Here is a 23,821-nt window from a genome sequence, read left to right on the forward strand (position 1 = left end):
TCCACACATCTCTGATATCTCTAAGAAGTCAAACTACCAATTGCACCTCCTCAGAGGTATTCTTCCTATAATAATAATAATAATAATAATAATAATAATAATAATAATAATAATAATAATAATAATAATAATTCCTCTGCTTCCCCCAGAAGCTAACTGTCTCTAGAGCTCTGGGTCTCGCTAGGCTGGATTACTGCAACAGCCTCTTCCTAAAACTGCCTGCTACTACTCTCTGCCATCTGCAACTCATCCAGAACAGTACTGCAATACTTGTCCTTGTCCTCAAGCCCAGGGATCGTATCTCTACAGCCCTGAAATCTCTTCACTGGCTTCCTGTGGATGCAAAGATTAAGTTCAAAAGCCTTTGCATTGCCCGCAAGGCCTTCTAGGGCCTGGGTCCACAATACATTCAACCCTCTGTTCGGAATTAACTTCCTTCTCAAGCTCTTTGCTCCTCCTTCTCCAACTCCCTCAGTGTTAACTGCTTCTCCAAGCAACAAGTTGGGGGTAGATCTCCTTCTTTGGCTGGGGCCTCCCTCTGGAACAGCCCCCCTGCCTCTCCTAAACTTGAGAAGAACCATCTTTGGTTCCGGAAGCACCTCAAGACCTTCCTCTTTGCTTCTTTCTTCTCTCTTCCTCTCCCCTGCTGATCTCTGTCTGCTTCGGCACCGGGCACCTGGCTTCGCTCTGATTTCAGGCTCAGATCACTGACCACCCAGCCGCACATTCACACTGCCTCATGGCAACCCTTGCACTTGGGTCTGTATCTGCAACCCTTCAGTCCCTTTCCTGCATTTATTAGACACCCGAGGTCTGCGCCTTATTCTTGCACTTGCCACTTGCTTGCTGCACTACCTGTTCTTAAACACTTTTTTAGCACATTTCCACTCCCTCCCTTCCCCTTGCACTTTCCCCCTTCCCTCTCACCTGCACTTGCACGTTCTCAATGTCACTGGGCATAGTAAGATCATTGTTTTGTTCCTCCATTGTATCCCTCCCTTGCCTCGTCATGCCCTGAAACACTTGCGTATGGGCACGATATAAATAAAATATCATATCATATCATATCATATCATATCATATCATATATCTTAGATGCAGATGGCATTATGATATATTATGATATGGCATTTATAATGCGCCTGTACACAAGTGTTTCTAGGTGTAAGCCTTTTGAATCTATAAGTAGAAATCTTGGAAAGTTTCACAATAGGTTTTGATGCAGGTGGCTGTGATTATCAGGAGTTATGTACTCTCAGAGTTCAAGTGTACATCTGAAGTTTTGAACTGAGATGACAGGGTTAGGTGTAGAGTTTTTGGATGTGATTGGTGGATGGATATGTGACTGTTTGAAAGCAGCCAATGAAGGAGTGTTACATACTTGAAAGTAGAAAGATTAGAAAGCCAACAGGTTCTGCGGACACCACAGTAGTCTGTGGATGGCACGTGCCGTATCCAGGTTATTTAAGGATGCTTGGCATGGAAAGGGGACAGTGGGGATTAGACAATGAGGTGTTCTGGTTGTAGTTTGCAGGAAGGGGGGTAGTAGGTGTTTTGAATGTTGGGTGCATAACATATGGTTGTGGCTATTGCTAGGAAGAAGATGAATGTGTGGATCTTGGGAGATTGTGGCATGCATTTATTATTAGGTTATATTGAATCTTGATGCATCTGTGCTACTATTGTATTGCAGGGAGTGGAGGTTTGGTGGTATACAGTTTCTGGGGTAAACCGGGTAGGTTTATCATCATTTTGTCAGAGTATGGCTCAATTTCAATGGCCAGATATTATTATTGTGCATTGTGGAGGACCAGTTTGGGCCATGTGAGTGCTGTTTCATTGCAGTTTGTCATTAAGGTTTTCTTGAAAAGCCTAATGGAACTGTTTTCGACTGTGCAGATCTGTTTTTCTGCAATTAATCCAAGGCAAATATGGAGATGTCCAAACCAAATGCAAGACATGGAAAAAGCGAGGAAGCTTGAGAATGAAGGTGTATGTGCTGTTTTATATGCTTCAGGGATGGGCTCTTTTCAGACTGAAAAGATCTTGCTGGGTGGTGAAAATAGTTTTCATAGTGATGGAATGTGTTTAAACGATATTGGGAATGCCATTTTTCTTTTCAATGCTAAAAGTTCTTTGAAAACTTTACATGAACAACTTCAATAGGAAAATGTGGAATGTATAGTAAAGCATTTGTTAGTTAGTGTATGATATGAAAATAAGAAAACAAAGAATTGAAAGCTGAAAAAAAATAATGGCTCTTTTAAGAGCCACAATTGTAGAATTCGTTTTTTAAATTGAGTGTAACCCTTAACACCCACTTCAATTGAATGTTCTGTCCACAGACAACACAGTAGTCTTGCGAACAGCATGTGCCACCTCCGGGTCTTTAGTTTCACTTCTATTTTTTAACTGTGAAAGGTGGCTCCTTAAGGAAGCATTTATTTTGGGTGTTTTGTGATTTTGTATTTGTGCTTTTTTCTGGGTTTTTTCAGGAGAGGCAAGGTAAGGTAAGGAAGGGAGGGAAGGGGCTCCAACCACAGAGATAGCTCGGCAGGTGGACATAGAAATATGTTGAGCTGGCCTTAAATTTAAGATGGGGGTCAGTGTTTCTCAGGCTCCTTGACCACAGCCTGAAAAGCAGTACGAAACTGCTCACCCATGCAGATTGGTGCGTCGCAGTACACACATCGAAAGATACTGAAAAGGTAAGGGTCACAGCATTCTGTATGGCCTGCAAAGCGGTCATTGGGATTCTCTGCCCCACAGGAGTAGTTTGTGCGGTGACAGGAGCAGTTGAGGAAAATGGGTATAGGCAGTCAACCTGCTTCTCCTTGAAAAAGGTACCACCTTTTTCAGAGCACCCAAGTGGTTGAATTTGGTGTGGCAGTGCATAAAGGTGGTCCCATAGGAGTACATCTCAGGTTTTCTGTGACTGAGTACAATGGTAGGCACTTCTTCTACCTCATATTAATCTTACTCCTTATCCTCTTTTGCATCTTCCCTGTGTGTTCCTCTTTCCAGGCCCTCCAGATGGTGATGATGGTGGTGGTGGGGGTGGCTGGGTGGCCATGACAGCTGCCACTCTAAGTCCCCTGCAAGCAGCTCCCAAAAGATGCTCTCTCCTAGTCTGGCAGATTGAGAATGACTAAAAGTAATGGGTAGGTCCCTTCAGAGGAGCTATTCCTATAAAATGTTGCCAGATCATCTAAGAATGGGTCTTGTGGCTCTGGAAGCATAAACTTTCAACTTGAAAATTGCTAGATTGGTTGAAAAAGCAGTAATAGAATTTCTGTGGAGCACAGCACTGTCCGCGGTAAGGCCATCATGCTGCACGGGTGCAGTCACATGATGACATCCGGGGACTTCTGCTGCCCTGACGGCCATCCCCGACACTCATCAGACGGGAGACGAAGGGCACATGCGCATTAGTGTTCGTAGAAAAGGCGCACAGTCCACTGACTAATTAAAAGTGCATCATGCAAAACAGGACATGTCCAGACACCGCGCGCTGTCCGGGACACCTCCATTTTCTGAACGGACACCCAAGACAGTCATATTGTCCACAGACTATTAATTGGGGTTTAAAAAAACGAAATAAGACAGAACAATATACAAGATATTAATAACATAAAAAATGTATTTATGAAGGGATGGGGTATAGGAATGGGAAACATAAATAGGAGAATTTGGAATTTCTAGACAATGATGATCGGGGAGGAAGGGAGTGAATTTTCATCAAAGCATTCTTCATTTAAATTTTGGGAACCTGATGACAATGATTGTTGGGGACAGGGGGACATGTGCAAAAAGGACAGTCATAATCAACATTTTTAATAACTTGATTTTTAACATAATTTTAAAAGTTCTTTAAAGTCATTACTAAGTTTATCTTATTTTGCCGACAACATCATGATTTCATTAAGTACAGTTGGGGATAGGGCTTCTCTTTGTGATTCTTGGGATTCTCCATAATTAAATTGGGGTGTTGTTTCTTCATGTAAATTATGTACTATCACTATGTAACTAATACTAACACCCAGGACATCAAAGATGACATCACAAATGTCATTGATTTGTGATGTCATCTTTGATGTCCTGGGCGTTAGTCTTAGCAGTGCACCATGGTGGTGGTGCGAGTTATGGTTGCTTAGCTTATCATAACTGGCAAATCGCAAGGGTTTTTTGGTTTTACTTGTAACCATAATGTCCCTTTAACAATGTTTTTTCATTGAATTTTATAGGTTTTTGTTAGTGCAACTTACCACAATGTCCCTTAAACAAAGTTTTATCAGTGAATTTCATAGGTTTTCTTTTATTTTTTTATTTTTTTGTGTTTCAGTTCAAAGAACGTTTCACAAATATAGCATAACAAACACAACATAGAATTCACCATAGATAGAGAGAAAATTACAATTTCACTTTTAACATTTGATAAAAAGGAAATAAATACAGATAGGATAAGGTAAGTTATGATAAAAGAAAAAGAGAAACTGCAATAAACTCCTATCAGAACAAATATATAATCGGTAGAATAAAACTCAACAATAAAATAACTACAAAAGGTTCAAACAGATAAATGGAAAGAGAAGAAGAAGAGGCTAACAAATTTACTACAGATTTATCACAGCTGAATACTTAAAGATCAACCAAAAGCTGCACTTATTCTTCAAATTTCGGTAAGCGTACATTTGCCACCTTCCATATTTGTGTCACGGCAATGATTAGGCTTCTATTTGACCCCTCACGACACCTAAGCCAGAAGTTTTCACTTTTCATATAAATCTGATCAAACTCACTTTTTTTTAAAGTATTTCTCATGGATGGAACTCATACTTTTACAACAAGTAAGGACATGCCTTGAAGTTTTAGTCTCTGATTCATCAAGACACAGTCTACAGAACCTTCTATCACTCGGTATTCCCGTCCGGGCTCCACGTATCCCCAATACATTAAGTCGATTCAATCTGAGATCCAAGAATATTTTGCGGTTGGCTTTAGATGGCATTAATTTTAGATAGTATTGAAGTTTTTTTTTATATATAAAGGGTAAATTAGCAAACATACCCAGTGAACTCAATTCAGCCACTAGATCATGACTGGCAACCCAGTCCCATTTTTCAATAGAGTTCTTCTTTAATTTTAGTACCACCCCCAGTTGGTGGAGTACCCTATTTGTCCAAATAAATCAAGTATTTTCTTCTGAAAAATATTCAAAACTGCCTGTTTGTTTCCCTCCAATCCTTCACGAATAATATGCATTGGCATGCATATTAGGTTTTATAGGGTTTTATTAGTGCAACTTAACCATAATGTCCCTTTAACAACATTTTTTCAGTGAATGTCATGGGTTTTTACCAGTGTATGCTAATTTCATTCAACTTACTAATATCATATTTACCCCAATATTGTAACATTTGTGCCCAATTTACAAAGTTTCCCCTTAAAACTGCCATTACCCACCTTCTAGCATCATTTTTAACACTTCTATACACTTTTCCCAACTTTTTCCACTATTTTTGCGTCCGTTGATGATATCATTCTAGACAGCCTCACGCGACCTTGCGTGTGATATGATGATGTGTTCGCGACCGCACTTTGCGATTGGGTCTGTGCATCGCGGACAGTTCGGAATTGCACTTTGTGCTGATCTAGGAACTTTAAATCAAAGAAATGTACCCCTTGCACAGCTCCTTCACCTATTCGTACTCATTATTCATTAACAATCTAGTACAGAGCACATACTTGGAAGAATATTATCAAAACTGCTATTTATCATAAAAATGGCATCAGCTATTGTGTTTCCTCCTCCCCAAGAGTCACCACCACCAGATGGAGGACCTACACAACAAAATAAGCACAGAACTTCCAAAGACAATGAAGAGGACCAAGAACATGAGGTAGTGGAAGTGTCTACCTCTAGCACCCAGAGAGAATCATAGGTGTGGCTGTTCTTTACCACTGTTGGGAATGTACCAAAGGCTAAAGCTACCAAAGTGAAATTCACAGAGTGCTACCTGGACAGTACTCCAATGGGACAACCTCCATGCGCCGCCACACTCAATCTAACCACCACAATTCTCTCAGAAAGTCTTTTCCTTTCTTAGCAAGTAGTAGGCTGTCTTCCTCCATCAAACCAGTACTCCACGAGAGGCATAGTTATAAACCACCCCAAAAGTGCTCCTCCTATGGGTGTGTTAGGCAGATTTATATGCAGTACCCTTTGGGAGCACCACACACAATTAAGACTACAAGTGTCAGTACAATTTCACCTTTGGTACAAGCCTGATTCAAGGTTTCTGAGTAAAAGAATATACATTTATTTACACCATCAGTTATAAAACAGTTCACTATTATAAAGCAGCAGAGAATCACAATCTTAATATACTACAACAACACCCTATCAGTTCTGAACAAGTTGAGCTCAAAATGAATTTTGAGCAAAATGGCACTCCAGCAATTTAAGGGGAGGAAAGGCAAGGTTATTCAAAATCAATAACACCAACAAGTGATAGGCAAGGCAATCTTGAAAAAGGCTTACTACAACTAGGATTCAAATCAATAGGCCTGGGCCAGTGTTATTGGTTCAGAGTATTTGCAGAGGATCACACAGTTCAATGTAGTTTGCAGTTAAGTCTTTGCCAAGAGTTCAAAATGAAGTTGGTCAGAGGATAAGTTATTCAAAAGAGAAGAGAAGGACAAGCCATCAGAGAGGCGAAAGATTTCAAACACTTTCACCGTTGTCGGACGGAACGAGCGACCGGATTTGCACAGTACCTTAAATGCAGAAGCATGCTGTAGTTGAGGCAGTTGTTTCTGGCAGGTCCTGCAGGCTCACGGTTCCTGAAGCTTCAGTCAAGGTGACAAGAAGGAGGACGTCTGGAGGGTCCTGCACTGCCCATGGAAGAAGCCAGCAGTGGAGCAAAATGTCGAATAAAAGGTGCGCTCCTTAAAACCCAAACAAATTCCTTTCTCGCTGGCTATCCGGTTCACTGCAGCGATGCACAGCATATTTGACCAGGAGAGGGAAGCCGGCGTTTGGTGTTTGGCGAGCTGGTTGGTCCCACCACGCTTATGAGGAGAAGACTCTTTGCAGATCTCCTCTGTCGTCGAAGTTTCAGGTGATTTGGACCTGCAGCAAGGCTTCACCGGGATGTCCAGTAGTTTCAGCAGTCGTATTACTTCAGCTTCTCATTGGCTCTCTCGAGCCAGTGGCGACTCTGCCTTCCAGTCCAAGAGATTGGCTTTTTATGCACCAAATCCCCCATTCACACAGCCTGGCTGTCAATCACACAGCAGGGTGGCTGATCTGCCCGGACAGTCACCTAGCCAATCAACTCTAGTGCGAATTGGGTCTCCAAGGATACCCTGTGCAGGGGGCTTAAAACCCCTCATATTCAGCCCACCCAGACACTCAGGTGCCTAAGGAGGGCTTCTGGGCAGAGACCCGCCAAAGGACGGTGAACAAAGGATCCCCATCTTGTTTGGCGCGCAGAGTAAAACAAAAAAAAGACCTTTAAAAAAAGAAATGGCAAATAAACCCTACCAGAACCAAATAAAAATAAAAGAAGTCCAGCGGGTTTAGAGTTTGAGGCTACCACCATAGCCTCTAACTATACCGAGGCTATTTTTATAGCTTGTGGTAGAAAGAAAAGGGTAGATACCACTGCCACCAGCAAAATCATAGAGAAAGGAACTAATGTTTCATGAGAAACAGACAAAAAGGGGATAACTATTAAACCCTCCAGTACTCTATTGGAAGATAGGGTGTACTGGGTCTGTAAATTTAAAAAGACTAGAAAAGTCAATGGCAACTTTACATGTTCTGGAAGACAGTAGTCAGTCCCAGAAAATGGAGTTTAAAGTGGGAAGTCTGAAAAAGCCAACCCTGTGTCACTGCACTAAGGGTGCTGTGTGACACACAGTAAAAAGAGGATGCCTATGGAGTTGGTGAGACTCCATATCCAAAGGAATCCCTTAGATCTAGAGGGGCCTCCATGGTTCCTCACCACCTCTCTGGCGAGAGCAGGTTGGGTCTCTGGTATCTTGGTTGGAGGGGTTGTGGTAAAGCAAGCTACAGGCTGCCACTTCCTCTGAGATCTGACCGTACCTATTTTAGAAGTCTCCCTACTAATACTAGGATTTGCATTGGAGTATTCAGTAGAAGCTTCAACAGTCTTAAGGTGTTTAGCCTTAGACCTATTTTCCTGGTTTTCCACCAGCTTTGAGAATCACCAATTCTCGCAGGCCTAGAGAGGAGTCCAATTTGTCTATCCACCTCTTCCTCAGAAGCAGGGGGGTTCAAAGACTTTACAATTGGATGGGCAATGATGGAGCATGGCTGGGGCTCCCATTTCCCTACTATACTAGCCTCAGATTTTCCTGGGTTACAGTTCAACTTACTAACACCAGGGCTTGTAGTGGGGTTCTCTGTAGAGGTTCCCACAGGCTCAGAGTGGTTTCTTAAGGTTGCCTCTCTAGCCAATTTGGTTTGGTTCTGTTTTCTTTCACTGGGAGGCCTGGGGGTACTGGATACTACACCGAGAGCTTTTAAATCACTCCCCAACAGGACTCTCCCAGGCACCTCGTCTGAAAATGTAGTGGGAACTTTGGGTGCCTTAGCAACATCGTCAGGCTTGAAAAAGCTTTCATCTACTACTGTTCTGCTGGCCCCAGTGTCTCTCCTGGCAGGAGTATCCTGGCCATTGACAAGAACACTGTCCATATAATACCCTCTAGAGTTTTCTGGAATGGAGTTGTATACATCCATATTCTGTCTTACCCAGACCCTTGGACTCTAAGGATACAGTTGCCTGAAGACCCAAGGGTGCTTCAGCAAATAGTTGAAAGCGGGCACTAGCCATTTGTACTTCTTCCTCTGGGGAGAACGATAAGGATGCAGTGCTGATCCCTGCAGGTTTACCCTTGCATCTGGGATCTCCTTTCACATTGTCAGTTCACCCACAAACATAGCATTTACCAAATGCTCTCTGGAATGGGGGTTTCTGCTGAACTCCCTCTGGTTGGGCACCAGAGGATTCACTAACTCCATTTGGTTTTCCATGTGGCTTACCCTAGTTATGTTGGGGGGCCTCTTCTGGATTGGAGGTATTATAATTCTCCTTCTTATCTTTTTTTGGCTGCTTTCCCTCATCCTTCTTCTGAGTTGCCCCAGAATCCTTGTGTGTAGCCCTGTTGGCAACTCACAAGTCAGCAGCCTTAGCTAACTTCCTTGGATATATTTCCTTAGAATCAGCCAAGTGCTGTCTGAGCTTAGTAGAGCAGGCATTATATATTGACTCCAACATAACAAGATTGCTCATACCTTCATAAGTGTTAACCCTAGAACCCTTAACCCAACCATCTAAGTTCTTCAAGCATGCACATAGCCAGGTAGCCCAAGAGCTTCCATCATGCATTTTGAGGGTCCTAAACCTCTTAAGGTACTGGGAAGGGGTCTTCCCAAATCTCGCAATTAAAGCTAGCTTCACACATTCATAATCCATCCTATCCCCCTCCCCCAACTCCATCACAACATCAGATGCAACAGTGGGTAGCCTAGTGAAGAGCCAAGGAAGCAACTGATTCCATGTAATGTCTTGAATCCCATGGTTATACTCAAACATTGCCAACCAATCCAAAATATCAAGCGTAGCCTCATACATACCCACAATTTCTTTAGGCATATGGGGTCTCTTAGGACTGCAAGACCTAGAAGACTCTGGGAGAGAAGCATAATCAATAGACAACTTTTTCATTTCTAGAGCATGATTCAACTCCATTTCTCTGAGTTTAAGTTCTTGATGCTTTTGTTCAGATTGAGCATTAATACATTTGAATTCCAATTCAAGCATCATCTTTTCTAGAGCAATGAATTTAGGACTGAGTGTAGGACCTGAGGGGGTCCCGGTGGACAAAGGTTGAGGTTTCTGAGCAGGTAGAGGAGCAATAGGGCCTACATTGTGAGACTCATCTGCCTTATCTAACTCTTCCATAATAATTGACACATTATCACCCTCAGCATTTTCCACATTTACTGTAGGGGTAGGTATTTCAGACCCACTCCCCAGACTTTGGTTCTCCAACAACTTTTCAATTAATTCTGACTTTTTGCCTTTAACAAAGAGATTTCTATCTCTACACTGATTTTTCAAATGATCAACAGTGTAAGTAAGGAGGGTCTCCTGAATGTAGCTTTCCATATCAGACATTAATAAAATTGTGTTTAGTGGTGTTTTGCCTTGTGGTTAGTTGATCCAAGGTAATAGCAGCACTCTAAGTGTAATCACTACACTTTATCCCACCGCTGCCACCAGTGTTAGGCAGAATTATATGTTGTACCCTTTGGGAACACCACTCAAAATTAAGACTACAAGTGTCAGTACAATTTCAACTTTGGTACAAGCCTGTACTATACAGTAAAGTGGTAGCAATGTCTGAGCAGCCAGACTTATCTCAAGAGTAAAGTGAGCAGTACAAGAGATTACACAAAGGACAACAATTACTATGATTCAAACAAACACTGATTCAAGGTTTCTGATTAAAAGAATATACATTGGAACTTGGTAAGAATGTGGACTTGAACTTGGAGTTGGATAAGGAGTATGTGCTGTGGATTTATAACAGTTAATGTGGAATTTGCGTTTTGTAAAAATTGTTTTATACAATTAAATAAAATAAAAAAAATATATATATATACATTTATTTACACCATCAGTTATAAAACAGTTCACTATTATAAAGCAGCAGAAAATCACAATCTTAATACGCTACAACAACACCCAATCAATATTGGACAAGTTAAGCTCAAAATGAAGTGTGAGCAAAATGGCACTCCAGCAATTTAAAGCAGAGGAAAGGCAAGGTTAATCAAAATCAACAACACCAACAAGTGATAGGCAGGGCCATCTAGAAAAGGCGTACTACAACTAGGATTCAAATCAATAGGCTTGGGCCAATGTTAATGGTTCAGAGTCTTTGCAGAGGATCACACAGTTCTATGTAGTTTGCGGTTACGTCTTTGCCAAGTGTTCAAAACAAAGTTGGTCAGAGGAAAAGTTATTCAAAAGAGAAGAGAAGGACAAGCCTGCGGAGAGGCGAAAGATTTAAAACACTTTCACTGCGGTCAGATGGAACGAACAACCGGATTTGCACAGTACCTTAAAAGCAGAAGAATGCTGTAGCTGAGGCAGTTGTTCCTGGCAGTTTCTGCAGGCTCACGGTTCCTGAAGCTTCAGTCAAGATGACAAGAAGGAGAACGTCTCGAGGGTCCTTCACTGCCCAGGGAAGAAGCCAGCAACGGAGCAAAACGTTGAATAAAAGGTGCACTCCTTAAAACCCAAACAAGTCCCTTTCTCTCTGGCTATCCGGTTCACTGCAGCAATGCACAGCAAATTCAACCAGGAGAGGGAAACTGGTTGGTCCCACTAAGCTCAAGCGTAGAAGACTCTTTGCAGATCTCCTCTGTTATCGAAGTTTCAGGCGATTCGGACCTACGGCAGTGCTTTACTGTGATGTCCAGTAGTTGCAGCAGTCATCTTCCTTCAGCTTCTCGTTGGCTGTCTTGATCAAGTGGCGACTCTGCCTTCCAGTCCCAGAGACCGGCTTTTTATGCACCAAATCCCCCATTCACACAGCCTGGCTGTCAATCACACAGCCGGGTGGCTGCCCTGGTCGGACAGTCACCTAGCCAATCAAACCATAGTGCGACTTGGGTCTCCAAAGAGACCCTGTGCAGGGGACCTAAAATCCCTCCCTCACATTCAGCCCACCTAGACACTCAGGCGCCTAAGGAGGGCCCTGGTTTGGCCCGCAGAGTAAAACACGAGAAAGACCTTTTAGAGTTTATAGTTTGAGGCTACCACCATATCCTCTAACTATACCAAGGCTATTTTTATAGCTCATGGTATAAAGAAAAGGGTAGATACCACTGCCACCAGCCAAACCTTAGAGAAAGGGGAACAAACTAATGTTCCATGAGAAGCAGACAAAAAGGGGATAACTATTAACCCCTCAAGTACTCTATTGGAAGATAGGGTGTACTGGGTCTGTAAATTTAAAAAGACTAGTAAAGTCAATGGCAACTTTATATGTTCTGCGCGCCTTGCTGGCCTAAAATCCCTGTGTGAAGTATAGGGATTTTCGGGTAGATAGTCGTGCAAATCTGCGTTGTTCACGCAAATAATTCCATGAATCAACCTGATAATATGTTAGCAGTACATGCATACTTGCTAACATAACCCATTCCAATCTGTACCTGCTTAACCAGTCGTGTTTTTTTCTCTGCAATCTAGTCCTAGTTTTATGATGCAAAAAGTGGAACTACAAGTCCCAGAACACAAACAAAATAAATAGGACTACATAACCAGATACAGATGAAAATGGATTTTGTTAGCAAGTACGTATGTTCTGCCAACATATTAAACTTACACACACACTAAGTGCTACAAATCTTTCCATCTGCTTTTATTTTCTTTTACAAAAACGTTACGCACAGACTACATATGCATTTCTTGATTTTCTTGAAAATACTCATAAAAAGAAACATTTTTAAATGGTCAGCATTTTCCATTTTTCATTCAATAAAAATATCACGCTTTCAAAACTCACGCATTACATCCCTTACACTGTCACCATTCTCCATCTGCTCACACATATCTGTATATCGCCAAAGTATCTATATACAACACTTCACCTTACATACAAAGTACTCTTCTTTCCTACCTCTACATTGGTCCCCTAAGGCCCTTGGGCGAGCTGGCATGTTTTCAAAAATTAAAATAAATAAATAAATAAACAAATACATACATACATATTAGAAACCAAGCACTACTGCAACAACAATCCACCATTGCATTACCTCTAGGCAACACTTTCCCTATTATTTAAAACAGCGCAACACAATACAAATACATTACACCACAAACAGAGCACTTCTTTTATTAAAATCAGCAGCAGAAAAATAACCTTGCAAGGTGCGAAACACTACTAATTACACTCCGATTTTTCTAACAACATAGTTAACACATTTAGTACACCACCCATGGCACAACTACATTAACTATTTTGCCCAAGAGCTTCTCCTACTTTCATAAATAACATCCTTGCTTACTAAAGTACTTCACCATTACCACATATACCCACTAACTTTCTTTTACAATTACACGAAAGAAGAAAATTGCAGAAACCAGCTGCCAAAAAAAGAATACTATTCACATCCTACAAAGTAAATACAAAGTAAAGTAAATACATTCTTTTACCATGTAATTGTGCCATGTAATTGTAAAATATACTTCCACTATATATTAGTCAAGAGGATTCAAGAGGATTCAATATTTTTTCACTCAAACTCATTACACTGCACCTTTCACAATCTTTCTGTTCCCACCTAAACACCACCATTACAACACCCACTGTTTTCCTCAAAACATCATAATTTCCCTACTTAATCAATCACACCACCACTCCCTTCATCACTAACACAAGCCCAACACAGCTCTACAGACTTTTACTCTTACAACCTTCGTAACCTCACCTATTATGCCACTTCACAATCACTCAACCGGCACTCTAGTCATCTATACGATCACAGCCACACACACAAGCCATATAGCCAACCACCTCTAAAACTATTAATAGAAAACACTAAAACAAACGCGCTAGTAACCTCACTAAACAAAACTAAACCAACCACCACTAAAAAAGGTAAGGAAGGCCGCTCTTCCAAAAATGTAAAGTAAAAAAGAAATGTACAAACAAAAACAGACCTATTAATGACCCTAACTCTATGTCTACCAATGTTAACATTGCCACTGTAAAGCAATCCAAAAAATGTATTCTACAAAAAATCTTCCATGATGGAGTTCTTCAAAATCTTATAAAAGCAGTTGGAAAGTCACAATCTACCCTTAAAAACTACAGCAGGAGACTAATCTTCGAAGCTCTAATTGACAGCGTATTTCTACTAAAGAGCAAAATTTACATATTGATTTTATTATTATTTTTTATTTGTATACGATTCTTAATGAATCTTTACAAAACAATGTCATTATAGTAACATTTTTGTAAAAAGAAATTTATATAGCATAGTAATTATTGCTTACAAATATTTCAATACACACTTAATTGACACAAGGCTAAAATGTACAGTACTTAATCAAATACTTAAAACCTTCTTATTTTCCTCTATGTCTACACATGAATTCATATTCCCACCTTAAAGGAACTCATGATAGTACCTAGTCTAATCAAATTATATATACTTGGGACAGCTGCCAGTTCCCAGAAACATTCTCTAATATTTAATATTTTCTCCCGGGCCCAGCCCAATTAGAGGGCCTTTTTATCTATGGGTAATCAACTGGTGATTTGGCGCAAAAGCTAATAGTGGCAAATGTGGAGGACGTCCAGATCAGAATGAAGGCAGGATGTCCAAAATGAGTCACTTTTCATAGTGTCATAGTGTCATGATTATGGACAAATGTTTACATGTTTAGGTGTCTCTGGCGCGCCCGGGACTTTACAATTTCAACACACTCTTTGGTCCAACGGGATCTTCCAGTGGGCACCCACAAAAACCAGTAGTGGAAGTTGATTGATTTGGAGTCTAAGAATTAAGCTACGCACTACAGGTGAGACACTCTGGTGAAGATAGAGCTGCAGGCTCAGGTATCTATGTATGACAGTCGATGCATATGCATATGACTTTAGTTTTGACAGTTGGACATAGTTATTGGTCCAGTCCCATTTTGTCAGTCTCCTTCTGAATAGATTTTTCAGTATTTCATATTTAGTCCCCAGCCAACCCAAGTTCTCACATATTTGTTTTGACATATCCGAGAACTCTCCATCACCTACTCTCCAATGTTTCAAATTGTTCTCCTTATCTGCTCCCACTATTCCCAATAGCTTACAACCAGGGTTGGAATTAGCCTTAAGATAGAGTCCACCCTGCCGTATGAGCAACTGGCCCCTCAATGATACCAGTCCCCGTTCCAATCTTAGGTATTCAATTGAGACGTTCTTAGCCAATCACAATACTTGTTTCCAGAAGTAGCCCTCTAATTTATCATACCAGCTTAGGTCAGTCATTATCAGGGCCTCCAGACCATATATAACCATTGGGCATAACCTTTGTTGAAATAAGATTATAATCCCTTTCAGTGATTAGCAAGCTGTTCGGCGCACAAACTTCTCGATCATATTTGCCACTTTGAGACCCTTGATTGTTTTCGGCCTTTACAATGTGTTTACAACTCAAGCTCTAGCTCATGTCCAGGCCCAAATAAGGGCATTTATTGACATTCGTCAAATTGCCCAAACTCGTCGAGATTTTAGGACAATTTATCTTCTTGGCTGAGACTAGCATGATCTTTGTTTTGGACATGTTAATGGTCAATTCATTTTTTGCTGCAAAATCGACCAGGATTTCAAACATATTCTTAATTACACTGTAAGTATGGTTACATTTAACCAGATAATCTGCGTATATCAGTCCAGGGATTGTCACCCCACTAATTCTCGGGCAGCAACCTGTGGCCTCTGCAAAAGCAGCAGGTTCCCCATATAAAGATTTTATAACAGGGGGGCCAAGACACACCCTTGTTTAACTCCCCTGCTGAGCCAAACTGGGGCTGTTGTCAATCTTGCATCATTCATCCTTATCCGACCTGTCATACCAACATGCAGTCTCCTCACAATATCCAACAGCCATTTAGGGCATTGCCAGCCTGCCAATTCATCCCATAATTTAGAGTGGCTTACCCCATTGAAGGTTGCTTGGAACTCGACAAAAATAATATATAATGCGAGGGCACCCATCTTGGCTGCTGCCTGTATCAATATATCCAATGCTCTTAATTTATGGGTAGTGGCGCACCCAGGGCGAAGTCCTTTTTGTGTAGAATGAAGACATTTTCTTTGCTCTGTCCATACTTGCAGGTGGTTCAATAACAGAGTGAAAAATATCTTGCTTGTTACATCCAGGAGGGACAGCAGTCTGTAATTCGATGGAACAGTCAAACACCCTTTTTGTAAATAGGTAGGAGGATTGACTGTCACCACAATTCAGAAATACTCTGCTTTGAAAAAAACTATTAAAAAAAATATACAAAGAGTTTAGCTTTAGGGCCGGGTGCTCTGAAATTCTTAAGATTTTTAATAATTTCCAAGATTCTCTCAAGGGAGAATGTAAAAGGCCAGCTATATACACAGAAAGGTGCCCTTATTACAGTCTCCGCCTGCCCTGTTGTAGCACCCAGATTGAGTAACAAATCCTTTTCCTGTATGGGATTAAGTGATTGTCTCATTCTGTCCCCTTTAGCACGGTATAAGATCTGCCAGATGGAGCTACTTTTTTTTACTATGTAAGGCGACAATCATACCTTGCCAATGGATATTTTTAACTGAGGCATGCCAACATTTTAACCAATTCCTATATTCGACTTTTATCATTTTGGCCTGTCGTCTCATGTCACTCTGATGCATCCCCACAACTCTGAGTTTTCTTAGTTTGTCTCTCATGACCCATTCTGCATCCCATATGGCTTATTAGTGTGCTTCTGAGTTATTCCTGGTTTTCCCGCTGGTCTTGTCCTGCTGTTGAGGCTAGGCTTTTCACCCATTCTTCTATATCATTGCTATTGGCTGTAATCAACCACTCCCTATCCCTCGTTATTGCTATTTTGAATAATCGGTTGGCTTTGTTTACATGGTTGGCTGTCTAACGGATACGATTACCAGCTTGGTTAACAAAGGCCCTCCTGCAGCACTTAATTTGCTTGCATTCATTTTGGAGATCCAACCTCAGGGTCAGAATGGCATGGTCACTGAAATGATTTGGTTCAATTTCTAATGCGCTTGTCTTTAACAAGCAAATGTTGTTACTGAAGAAATAGTTCAAGGAGGCTCTGCTCTTACTTGAGCTCCAGGTGAACTGTCCCGGCATATCTCCCTGATTTCTCCCATTCAACAAAGTAAGGTCCCATGTTCTTAGGAACTGAACCCTTTGTTTACCCTTTGTATTACCCACTTTTTATAACATTTGGCTAGATTTTAACCCATGGCTATACGATGGACATTCCTGGTGGTCAATACATCGAGCATTCAGGTCTCCCCCCAAAAGGGTTATTTGCTCTTCCCCTTGGTTTATTCCCTCAGTTAATAATTCTTCCAAAGATTCCTGTATGTCTTCCAAACTACTAATGTCGGGAGGAATATAGATATTCACTATCACCAGGTTGAGCACCTCGTTTGACTTATTAAGTATTAGCTCAACTCCCAGCATAGTGCTCGTAGTAGGAGTCAGTAGCCGGTGAGAGGCACCAAGATTGTGACTAATGCCTACAACAAGCCCTCCATATGGTCTACCCTGAGGGCCCCGTTTTGACATGACTTGGTAGATCTGGAACCCCTCAAAAATTAAGGTGGACTATAGCCAAGTCTCTCACAGCAAAACCATATCAGTTTTACCTAGTAGTGAAGATGATCCATCTTTGCTCGCCAAATGGCCGTAACCCCAAGTGTTCCATCTGACAATGGTACATCTTCAGTGTCCCACATGCCGACGATCATCATAGCCATGCGTCAGCGGGGCTTTGTTTGGTAGCTTGCTGGGTGCATACAAGTTTGTATTCAGCAGTTGGGGGATCACAGCACACTGTTCATTTGTAAACTAAAGATCTTATCATTTCAGCACACATACAGAACAAGGAGACAACAACTGGCAATGCAAAATTAATCAGTGCCCAGTTAGACATACTATACCATCCTGGAAGTTCAATCTGGAGCATGTCTCTATTGCCAATCGATGGTAAGATGGGAATAGATGACCAGAGGTGGAAAAGGGCTGTATGATTCATAAAAGGACTGTCGGCAGTAGAGTAAAGCTCTTCTAGTTTTACCAAGGTTCCCAAAGCCGCCCATTCATTTCAGGTAGTGGGTGGGGATGGGGAGATTGGAAGGGGGCAAGGAGACATGGTTAGGATGATAGCTAGGGGCCCAGCAAGGTATTGACAAGGGCAAAAAAGCCCTGGTTGTTGTCATATTTTTTCCCACTCCCATCTGCACCCTTCTACATCCATGCTTGAGTCCCCTTTGTTCATAAGAGCAAGTTGACATATTCTCCACTGGTTGATGATTAGGAATGCCAAACAGGTCTCCATTGACCTTTGGCTCCTCCATAGCTCTCATCAAGGAACTCTGGCTAGTTATGCTGTCCAGGGCCTTTGGTACTTGTATATTTGAAGCCTTGTGATGAGACGATAGTGGTAAGAATTTTTTAAAGGTCCAATTATCCAACGGTTCTCGGAGAGTAAGATGCCTTCTAGTACGATCCCCCTGGTTTTTAATAATTATCCTCTGTGCCCCAGGCAAGGCACTCAGTCTGTTAACGTTATGATGAGCAGGTTTTACCATGGGGGAGGAGACTGCATTGAGGAAGTTAACCTGTTTTACAGGGTCGTGCATGGTACACGTCTTACACTTTTTGTCGTTCTCCTCCCTTTCCATCATGGACACTTCATTGCAAATGAGTGTCTAGGGCATCATCATCATTCTCTGCAAAGATTGTTTAGACATCTGAGTTATGACTATCAGGAGAAGGTTGTGGATCTATTTCTGCCTGTGCTACCTCCATGCTCTGTACACCGTCCACCTGGGGTAACACAGGTGCTCCAGATCTGTTCAGAGCTCTAGTATCAGTGGATGTCTCTTATTCAGTTAATATAGTCTCCAGAAAGGGAGGGAAGGAAAGGGAAGGGCGAAGGAGTGGAGGGGAGGGGGAAGGGACCAAAGAGTAAGCGGAAAAGGAAGAAAGGAGAGAGGGGATTCCAAGGTACTACCACCCACAGTCACCACCCTCTTCTCTAATTCCATTGTAAAATTTGAGGTTGGAGCTAGCTTGGCAATCAAGGGTGGAGAGCAGAGGGGGTTCAAAGGCACTTAGGTCTGCAGTCGCCACCCTCTGCTCTATTTCCTATTTCAGTTTTGATGTTATGATGCTAGTTCAGCAGACAGCTGGGGATTGATACCAGACTCTACTCTTCCTTTCCTTTACCGATAAGGATCAATTCCGTCCAACTGGAGTTCAGAGCACTGTAGCGTAGTCTCACCTGATCAACGAGAGGTTTTTGGTGGGAGCCACATGCTGGTGGAATCCCCCCTGGCAGCCCAGACATGCAGGGACTGCAGTGACGGCCTCTCTGCCGCCACTCTGCGCCGCTCCACGGTGTCAGGGGGGTTTTGGGAGGGATAGGCACGCCTCCAATTGAGAGTGTAGGCAGACAAGGGAAACACCAGGAAAATGCTGTGGAGACTACAGTGACTGCCTCTCTGCCACCTCTCCGTGCCGCTCTGCGGTGTCATAGGGTTTTTGAGAGGGATATGCACGCCTCCAATAGAGAGTGTGTACAGACCTGGGAAATACCAGGAAAACACTGTGGAAACTGCATTAACTGCCTCTCTGCGCCTCTCGGATTTTAAACAGAATGAAAGCACTAACTTAATTAATCAATTAATTACAAAAAGCACTTTTAAACATGTGCAATGTCAATATAGATACCTTTATAAACACCATTATGTCAAAAGAAACCCTTATAGGAAAAACATCCCCAATGAACTTTCAACCAAATGTCCTTTTCCCAAACAAACCATCAAGTGTATAAATGGACATGCAGCTCAATGTGTAACGTACAAAACCAATCCTTTAAATCTTTACAACAATTCCTCAATCACTATGTCAAACTAAAAGACAAAAGTAAAATGAAAACTTTACAAACCATGGACTCTTGTCCAGTGTGCAGTCACACCGGACTTTGAGGACATTCATTAACCTGCATTTTAGGAACTGTTTGCAAAAGCACTTTCCACCACATCAAAATGATTATGAACACACCATTCCGCTATATTGAATCTTGCACATAGACTATACTATGCAAAACGTCCTGCTCTAGAACTACAAAATGTAAATAACATTCTCCTGCATGGAGCAGCTAAACAACTCCTTCGAGAAATAGAGCTCATCCGAAGCAAATACTTTGGAACTGAAGTTACCTTAGAAAATTCAATAACTTCAGAAAACATTAGCGAAAAACTTGTAAACACCAACCTGCTAACAAACAAATGCAACAATAAAAATAGCTATGGTTCAGAACACATCTGCTGAAATACCAGACCAGGTATGTGTCTGTTGTTGCAGAACTTCTTACAAAAAGAACACAAAAATAGTACATATGGCCTACAAAATAGAAGGCAATGAAGAATCCCAATGGTTCCAATTAGCTTTGTATCTACAAGCAGAAAATAAATACAAAATAACTAACCCCTCAATACAATAACCAAATGCCATCACATATTATCACTAATAATTTAAAAATATTCCCACTTCCAAATGCTCTCTTACAATTTAACTTATATGAGAGCTCTACAATCCAAACCGTATACCCGTTTTAAGCTATAATACGCCTTCAATTGAAAACACCCGAATTGCCTCCATCTGAGTTATTAAAGGGCTTCTGTGGCAAAGTAGTATATTTGCAATTCAATCTTAAAGAAAATGTAGAAACTCTAGGAGCACAACAACCAATAGATCAATCTTTGATTGTACTAGTTAATGGTGTACCAACGAAAGACAAACAAATGTGGCAAAAACTAGCAAACTTGAACTAAGTTAGACAAGCCCTACAATATCTGAAAGAAAACAATGAATACTGCAAGCAGAGAGTTGGGGACAGATCTATATCCTCGGCTGGGGTCTCCCCTCTGGAAAAGCCTCCCTGACTCTCTCAAACTTGAGCAGAACGACCTCCGGTTCCAGAAGCAACTCAAGAACTTCCTTTTTGCTTCTGCTTTCTCTCTTCCTTTCCCCTGCTGATGCACCTGACTGCTCGGCATAGTGGTCACCTGGTCAAACACGTGTGTACAGGCACACTATAAATGCCATATCATATCATATCATATCACCCACTGAACTCAAGCCCAAGCTCCTGCATGTCTGTCCAGTTGCCCTTGCACTGCCTCCAAGCTCCTGCTGACTGTACTTGTGAGTTAACTGCACGTCCCCCTTCCGCTCCCCCCGGTACTTCTCACCTTCCATCTACCCCACACTTGCGCAATCTGAATGACAAAAGGCCTATTAAGCTCATTATCTTGTCCTCCCTTTGTTTCCCCCTCCTTGTCTTGTCACACCTAGAAACACTTGTGTACAGGCATGCTCTAAATGCCATATTGTTAAGCGGCTTCACTTCAACACTACAGCTAAGTCAATGCCTAGTCTGGGATGCCGAGGGAAACCCTTATTGATATATTTTTAGGTCCAGTTCATGTACTCTGGATGACATCCCTTATATAACAGCCCTCTCTTAGAATCCCCCTGACCCCACTGAGCCAAGAAGTAGGTCTGTTTTGCAAATTTAAAAGGTGTATTTGAGAAATATAACAATATATATCTATCACACTTTTATAATAAATTAATATCGGATATCACACTTAAAATATGACAGTGATCAAAAATGGATAATGTTCTACTGGTAAACTGATTTGGTTACTTAGAAGTAGTATAGAGGATGAGGTAGCTGAAATGCTTTATGGTTTCAAGGAAATGCAAGGTGGAATAAATGAAGTACAGAAAATAAACTGATATGGTTTCACAAGAGATAATATGTTCACTTTTCCCCTGGTAGCAATTCACCCCCCGCCCCCCCCTATATGCACTGCAAGGAGATGGAAGTAACACACACAGTCTTCAGGAATACAATCAAATACAATACGGAATTCAGTTCCCCCCCCCCCCCCAAGCAAGCTTAGACAACAGGTATACTTTTTAAAACACAGGCAAGAGTGCTTTGTAATGTGGTGGCAAGGAAGTGAAAAATGCTAAAATTGCTTTTAATTCCCTATGGGAGGTTCAGGGTGAGTGGTAGACACTTTATATTAGTTCAGGATCACTTTAACAATACTCTATGATCCAATACTCTACGAATGATTAGTAGTTTGCAACAAATATTAGCAAAGAGAAGCAAAAAGCTGCTGATTTTTACAGATGAAGAAATTGGGCCAAATCGCAAATCTGTAAATTTCGCGAGTGCATGTCTCGCGATTATGGAGACACTATAAAGAGTAGCAGGTTCTAGGTTTGTTGAAAAGCCTAGAATCCCAGCTTTAAAATGAAAGTGAAATTTCGTTCCTAGCCCAAACGGTTCAAGAGATACGGACGATTTAATAAAGGTAGATTTTCGGATTTAAAGTAAAACTCAAAATGACAGGTGACAGTTCGCAGCTTTAGAATGACAGATGACAGCTCGCAGCTTTAGAAGGACAGATGACAGGATTACTAGGAGGCAGTTCTACTTAGGTTAAAATAGTTTGGATTAGATTATTTTAACTAAGAGATTGGGTTCTGCACAGTTCTGGCGGATACTCACTCCTAATTTTGAAATGAATGGGCCTCGTCACGGATCTGGTCAACACGTCCAGCGGCGGTTCTCTCTGCTCGGTGGGTCAATCAGGCACCGGTTCTGCTCACAGCGATCCGGATCTCTGGTTCTGCTCACAGCGGTCTGGGTCTGGTCTGCGGTTCCGGCAAAAGTTCTTGGCAAAGATTTCAAACAGCTCGCCCGGCTGTTGAATAGTTTGGTTCGGTTTGCTGGTTTCTGAAGGCCTGCTGAGAATACTTTTGCTTGCAGTGGGCCTTCTAGGTTCAAAGTTCTGTAGTCTATGGGTCCCTGGTTCTGGTCTCTGTCTGGATGGGATGTCGGCCGTCAAAATGCTCCGCAGAAATGGAAAATGAATGTCTCTACCTGTCCCAGCAGTCTCTTTTTATGTGTTTTGGAAGTGGGTGTGTGCGTGGCATAACTGAGCCTGCCCCTCTCTTGATTTGATAGGTCAATAGATTCTTTGGTCCCTGATTTGGGAAGGGATAGTGTGTCAGAGTGATGTCATTTTTATGACCTACAGAAATGACACTCCCCTGGTCAATGTGCACACAAATCTATTTCTGATCCAAATACATATTTCCCAGGTACACAAGTGGTTGACATTACATGTACATATTATATATTCCTTATGGTCCATGCTTGTCCGCCTCTGATCTTCCTGGGGGCTTGCATTCAAAAATGACAAAATTTTGCGCTTTTTGGTCGGTTTACAAATATCGGACATTTACCAAAAATTACACAAATGTGCGCAAGGAGTGTGGACATTAATTGATGAAGTGTCAGATTTTTAACATGCAGACATTTGGAGTAAGACCCTATTTTCCGCTAGCAACCCCCCAGACTACACCACAGGGTCCTAACACCTCTTAAAACATGCACAGAAAAATCACAAGAATAATGATATTACTTATATAATTCTGACAAGTCCGTACTATGAATTATCCATCTTTTTTTTTTAATTATGCTCTGGCCCAGATGGGTGTGGTTTAGGTTCCAAAGCACATGGGGGAAGCTTCTGTCTGTCCCCGCCTCCAGCTCAGGTGGCTCCCAGAGGCACTTCTCCTCCCACTTCTCCCAAGAGGAAGCTATTTTACGACCCCCCCAATATAAAATTTGCCTGAGCCCAGGACAGTGCTTTGCTCAACCTCCTGCAGGTGCCCCTCCCCTAATCTAATCAGAAAGGTGTCATCTCCTTTTGGTGGGGACAGCAGGATGCAGCTAGGCCTGGGAAGAGTGGCTGAGCAGGTTTCTCCTGTCGGGGGTAGTTGTCAGGCAGAATTCAGCTAAATGTCACTTTAGTTCCCAGTTTAAATCAAACTTACAATTTTTACATATACATTAAATAATTGCTTCCTTCAAGTCATTTCAGAATATAGTTTTACATTGTATCC

Source organism: Ambystoma mexicanum, chromosome 6q, assembly GCF_040938575.1.
Source record: "Ambystoma mexicanum isolate Mex_15411 chromosome 6q, UKY_AmexF1_1, whole genome shotgun sequence".
In the NCBI taxonomy this organism is placed as follows: Eukaryota; Metazoa; Chordata; class Amphibia; order Caudata; family Ambystomatidae; genus Ambystoma; species Ambystoma mexicanum.